Raw genomic sequence first — 6,794 nt, forward strand, 5'->3', positions numbered from 1 at the left:
ACACATGTGAACTTATGTTTGTGTAACAGAGGGTGTGACATACAGTTGGTGTATCTATGAGACACAGTGTGTGCATGTGTGCGTTTGCATTCTCCATTAACGCTCTTCCCTAACACTTAATCCTGGCACCCCAACAGTGAAATCAAACATTAGAAAGCCCCGAGGGCTAACGCTACGGCTACACCAAGTATGGAAATGTTGCCGTGCGGAAATAGAACGTTGACGGAGCGGATGTTTTATTTAGCAGGCTACACTGGACGCGTCAAAGATTCAAGATTAATCCGGTATCTGTTTTTCTGTGTTTGTTTATTTATGTTATAAGCCAAAGTTCATCTGCACCTGTTCATCTGGGTCACAGTAATAACATGGGTAAGTATGTAGTCTACAGTAACCCTTAAATCAAGAAAATTTGTGTATGTTACATTTAAGGCAGACAGTTACCAAGCAACCACCAACGGACATAGCTAAACCATTTGATACAAACTGACTATGAAATAACGTTGGTGTGATACAAACTAACTAGCTAGTTGCAAATGAAATAGTTAGGGTTTTCAGCTTCCACATCAAAGATCAAGATAATATAGTAGTCTTACTAAGTAGGTTATATAGCAAGTTATGTTATACTTTGGAATTGCAGAGAGGCTAGTTGTAGCTACAATAGCATAGATGAAAGCTTTGCGTTGTTGAATAATCTAACCTCAACAGAGTTGGTTTATTACAGTGCCTGCAGTGAATAGGCGGAAGGCACTTGCCTTACTTCTCATCGTCCAGAGAATAAAAAAGAAGAAACAAACTTGGGTGACTGCAATCAACCAGTGCAGGCGAGAGCAAGGTTCTTTCTACAACCTGGTGGAGGAGTTGCGTTTTAACTCAGAATATCCTCGAGCGTACTTGAGAATGACACCATCGCAGATGGACCACATCCTGTCACTGATTGGTGCAGATCTCCAGCGACAGGACACCAATTATAGACTGGCAGTCGAACCAAAGCAAAGACTTTAGAGGTAGGCCAACACACCAGCCTTTGCCATGATTATTATCCATGGGCAACTAGTAAAAATTATAGTTTAATTATGTATGTACACATTGTATTTCCAGCTCTTGGTAACATGTTTGTTAATGTCACAAAGTGACAAATACACTGTTAAAGGGGTTTTAGGGAGAGAGCTGGGTGGTCCTCAATGGGCTTCTATTTGGAGGCTCAAGGCCCAGGGGGGCATTGCACTGCCTTTACTTACTCCATTGATTTCAGACAAACTGTATGGGCTTAAATGTTGACAAGTTACAGAGAAACACAAAGGAAATACTGATTTACAAAGTCAATTTATTGATATATAGGTCTGTAAAGTGAGGGATGGGTGAAGGCACAGTATTTTCCCCACATTCCCCCCAAGTCTCCTCACTTCTTGGTCTGTACCTGTGTAACTGTGCATGCGAGGGTGGTGCATACAATCCTTGACTCGGGTGGCTCTGGTGGGATTGCTGGGATGTCTGACCCCATGGCCTCATTAGACCATGGCCCTGCATATGCACCTGCCGGTGCCCTTGATCCAGGTCATGGACACCCTGGAGACTTTCTAAGAGGGCAATTTTTGCCCTTAATTTACCCCAGCCACTTTATTTATTTAACAATGGCACCAGACTGAGGGCAAGATGCAACAATTCATCTTCTTCTTGTGGCACATGATGGAACATTGGTGGTGGAGGCTCCTGGACCATGACCAGCAGCCTATCCTCCAATGACACTGCAGCTGAGGCCCTCTTGCGCGGGGCAGGTCTGTTGTAGGGCTGCTTGATTATGGAAAATAAATGTTAATCACGATTATTTTAATCAACATTGAAATTACAATTATTTAACACAATTATTTATTAGATTTGGAAAACAATTGCACAGCCCTACCCTACTGGTTGAAGAACCAGGTTGAAAATGTTGATCAGCTGACTGTTGGTCATTTTCTTCCCGGACATCCTCTCCACGGCTCAGGTCCAATGCCTCCCAATCATCCACATCAACCTGGTCTAGGCTGCTTGTAGAGCTAAAACATAAATTAAATGCACAACCATTTATAGTCTAGGTAAATGTATGTTGATTCTTGAAATGAGAAAAATATTTCAGTTCTTTGGAACTTGTGCCATATGTAAAATAGTGTGCTGGGTATTAGTGTGCCATGACTGCCTTTTCGTGTTTGCCCTGTACCTCCTGGGTTGAAGGTGGGGAGCAAGGAAGGAAAGGGCTTGCGAGTATTTCCACTCCTTTTGGGGTCCTGCTGCTGATCCACTCCATGGTTGAACCTTTCTTTTTGAAAATTGGTCCCTTAGGTCCCTCCAGCGACCTTGGCTCTTCACAACTGTCGACATAAATTGAATAACATAAAACATTTTCAGTAACAATAACTCATGTTGCACCCCAGTTAACAAATTATCTATTTTCCTACAGATTCCTTGCCACCGGAGAGTCCTTTAGGAGTCTGGCTTTTGCCTACAGGCTAGGATGCAAAACTGTGGCAGACTGTCTATATGACATGTAGGGCAATTGTCATCAAGATGATGGAGACACAAATGCCAAGACCAACAGAGGCAGCATGGAGAGAGATTGCAGAGGGCTTTTGGGGAAGATAGCAATTCCCAAATTGCATCGGAGCCATAGATGGGAAATATATAGTCATCCAAGCTCCTAAAAAATCAGGTAGCCAGTTTTTTAATAAAAAAAAACATTTTCAATAATCTTAATGGCATTAGTGGATGCAGATTCAAGATTTAGATGTATTCAAGTTGTTGATTTTGGCCTTGCTAGTGATGGTGGGGTGTTTGCCAATTCAGCACTGGGAAGGGGAATGAATGAAGGAAGTTTAAATGTGCCAGAAGACATCCCCCTGCCTGGATATGGTCAGCACGGTGACGTTCCTTTTATGATGGTAGGGGATGCTGCATTTCCTTTAAAACGCTACCTTATGAGACCCTACCCTGGCAACAACCTTTCAAGGCCAAGGAACATCTTTAACTAGAGTGGGTACAATTTCTGGGGAAATTGTAGAGTGTGCTTGCTTACTTGCGTTCGTTGCAGGGGTCCGTATTTAAATTACATTTCTGTATATTTTATATTTAAATGCATAGCCATAGTACCATCTGCTAACTGAAAATATGCCCCCAAAAACGTAAATAAGCTTGACATTTATTTAGGGGAAAATTACTCATTCATAAAAATGTCAGTGGTAGCAACATTGTCAGTAAAAAGCCAAAATGCGATATAGCCCTGCTGTGTGGAGAAGCTGCCCTGGTAAATTGTAGGTTACAACTACTCCTACAGTAGACTGTCTTGGTAGCGATTGCGTTGGTTGAATTCGATTTAATGTTACTTCCGTTGTACTTTCTAGGCTGAAATGAATTATTTTCATGAACAGATTGAAGTTTAGGCTGTGGCAATGGCGTTCAGGTTAGTAGTCACTAGTCAGATAGTTTCACCTATTGAAAGACTTTTGATTTAAGTAATGGTAGTGCCAAAACATGTGCCGTTTGACTTCCTACGTAGGCTACTGTACTGTAAACAGCTGTGGAGATGTTTTCTTGTTTAGCAACTGTACTAGACTAGGCTACAGTACAGCGTTGCAGTGAGCTACACTGGTTTGAAACCACAGGTAATGATAATTTCACCAACAAATCGTTTACTTGTAAACTAATGTCATAATAAATCCTACAACAAAAATGTAATTGTGAAGAATGTTTATTTTAACAATTGAAAACAGATGCATCATAGACCGCTGTAGTATGTGTTGCCCGGGACAACAGAGGCTAATGTCATGATGTTAATGCTTCAGTGAAATAGTAGACTACTGTTTCCGAAAGTAGATGTAACTACTTCCTTATATCAGCTTATATTGTTTTTCATATCACAAAGTAAAATTAGTAAATAGTTATCACCCTGTCCTATTTGCTTGTGGCGTTTCTGCAGCTCCCTTGCAGTAAAGCAGTTAGCCTAGCTATCTCCCAGAAGTTAACAAGCTGCTAAACTAATGTTCTGCCAGAGGTAGTCACGCGATATTTTGTGACGTTAGTGACGTCAGTAGTGTCAGTGACTGTGGCTAGCAAGTTAGCCACCTTTAGCTTCACTTTTGCCACAAAAACTTAATTCAAACCTAAACTGTGCAACGAAACATAAATCCCAATAGAACCAACGCAATCGCGACCAAGACAAACCTTTTGACATCGACGTTGTGTATGTAGTCCAAATATTGACTGAGCCTTAGGGGCGCGAAAATAAACAATAATAAATAAATATATGCGTGAGATAACAATGGTTATCCCCAATTACAGGCTATCAAGGGCAAGAATGACTGTGGAGTGTGCGTTCGCAATTCTTGCTGCCAGATGGAGGTTCCATACAAGGATATGCATGCTGCCGTGTCATGTGGACACGATAGTCATGGCAGCATGTGTGCTCCACAACTATTTACTTAACCGTAGGGCCAGAGAGCTGATAGTCAAAGGGACGGAGAAAGCAGTCTAGAGAGTGTCAGACACGAGTGGCAATAGAGGACCCAGGGAAGCCCTTCACACTTGGGAGTTGCTCTGTGAATTCTTTAACTCCCCAGAAGGAAGTGTAAATAGCATACAAAATATGTAAATAATTTTGTTTAATAATTTTGGATGAAATGATGAACATTGTACATATGTTTTTTGTAAATATATATTGACTATAAACAGGCAATCTCTCTCTCCCCCCCCCTCTCTCCCTCTCTAATTTTTTTTATGTCTGTTTCCCTGTCTCTCTCTAGACATTTTTGGTTTTGAATGTATTTTCATTAAAGCTTTCTTGTTGACAACATGATTCATTTTAATCTGTTTCCACTTAAAAATACATTCTCAGAATTAGCACTAGATTAAGTAACATAATTTTAAGTAAAGCTACACAATGATTTGAGGAATGAATGACCGTTATCGGCCTGTTCAATAGCTGTTTATAGTATATAAGTTACTCACCAGTTATCCCAACTGCCTCCGAAACAGCCCTCCATCCAGCATCTCTTTGTCACTTGTCCTTGTAATTGGGGTCACCGTGGTCGTAAAGCTGTCTTCGTTTCTTAATTTCGTGGATTAATATAAAGTCATCCGTACGGAAATTTCCGTACGGAAATTTTGTTTCCGCGTCTGGTGTAGCCACTCTCATTGCTTGCAATGTATTAGAACTCTGCTGAGTCCACACCGCGTCCGCAAGGCAACATTTCCGTACTTAGTGTAGCCACGGCGTAAACCTCAATGGTGCATCCTCAACCGTGTTTACCCACTATCACACCCCTGATGGCTCCTTCTCAAATAAACACCTTCCTGTCTGCGTAGGTCCTCCTAGACTAGGCCAGGTACTTCCCACCCGTGCTGTGAGGCCTTCTGGATGGAAGCGTTCCATCGTTACTCAGACCTTAATTGGATAGTTGTTGCTGAGTTGCCTCTAATCTCGGTCCTCCTGCTTAAAAGGAGATTGTTTCCTCATTGCTGCTGCTGGGGCAAAATCCCAGTGATCTGAGCCCACTGGCAGTGCCTGGATCTTTCAAAGGGAATTTCCTCAACAGGCTGTGTGAGCACAGACAGTAGGTTGTGTTTGGGTTCTGCTGTGATTTGCTGTCCGGTTATGATGCTCTCAACATGGTGCAGGACTCATTTTGGTCATTTTGGAGACATGGAACGTGAGCACATACAGTAGCGGGGTGGGTGGGAAGCAGGCTCTGAAGGAGGAGTCTAATTCACACACTGATTTAACCTTCTTTTCCTGGGGCATTTTCTTCTTTTTTTGTGCAAGCTGTTTTTCTGTTTTATTTTTGTGCTAATGTTTATTTACTGCTACTATAACAACATGTGCACATCTGGAATGTAATTAACTAGTGTGATTCAACATGTCGCAAGTATACAGAGTTGCACAAGCTGCCGAAACAATGAGATAACAATGTGTCAGAACACTTTCAAAAACTTTGTTTTCAGGTCACTATATTTCCATTTATCTTGTCAGAAAAGAACGGATGAATTTCTTTAAAGGGCAGTGTGCGGGAATCCATCCACTGGTACCAGATTAATCATCATCAGGACTGAGCTAAAAGCCTTGTTGGGGAGAAAATAAGTTGCTTTCTAGATGCCACAGCAGAGTAAATGAAACAGAAGGCCAGCGAGCATACAATTGCTGACACAATGAAAGAAGCTACAGAAAAACCCTTACCCTATGGGATACCAGTACCATAACATCAATACACCGACACCGCCTTTGATATGTAAAATGGGGGACACAATAAGTGTCTTCCTCAACTTTTTCCCTACACTCGGCAAAAAGCACGTACCTGGGGTCTTTTAAAACGTTGCTTTTTATCAATACCTTGGCGCAAACTTCTGGTTCCAACAAGTGATTTTGCTTCAGGTGGTAAAAAAGGGAAGTCATTACTTTGATAAATCAATTTAAAAAAATATCGCCCATCCCTACTGTATTCTAAGGCGTATTACCTGGGAAGAGGTTAAGTTGAAGGAGTTAGGGTTAGTTGTGTTGATAGTTATTCATAGAACACCTAAATATGCACCATAACCATATATACTGTTTAGAAAGACATTTAATAATTAATATGTTAATTATTTAATAAAGAATAACGAATAATGACATGTATAATCTTTTACAGGTGTAGAACAAACCACCTCATAGCTCACCCATTGTGCACAGAGAGCAATAGCTGAGACTTAGGCGCAGGACCTGGCTGGCCGCCAGTGACCCCTTTATAATAATTCAGGTCACACAGGGAGCATCCTACCATCTAAACATCGGC

General features: G+C 41.4%; 1 pseudogene across 1 annotated transcript; it reads left to right on the forward strand.

The window, feature by feature from the left end:
- The first annotated feature begins 365 nt into the window (after positions 1-365).
- Positions 366-5,513, forward strand: LOC146258483 (uncharacterized; annotated as a pseudogene). Its single transcript, XR_014729679.1, has 4 exons — positions 366-369; positions 722-1,004; positions 2,438-2,686; positions 5,470-5,513. The product of XR_014729679.1 is annotated as an uncharacterized LOC146258483 (transcript).
- Positions 5,514-6,794: the final 1,281 nt, after the last annotated feature.

This window comes from Hypomesus nipponensis, chromosome 14 (genome assembly GCF_054491055.1).
Source record: "Hypomesus nipponensis isolate SF chromosome 14, ASM5449105v1, whole genome shotgun sequence".
In the NCBI taxonomy this organism is placed as follows: Eukaryota; Metazoa; Chordata; class Actinopteri; order Osmeriformes; family Osmeridae; genus Hypomesus; species Hypomesus nipponensis.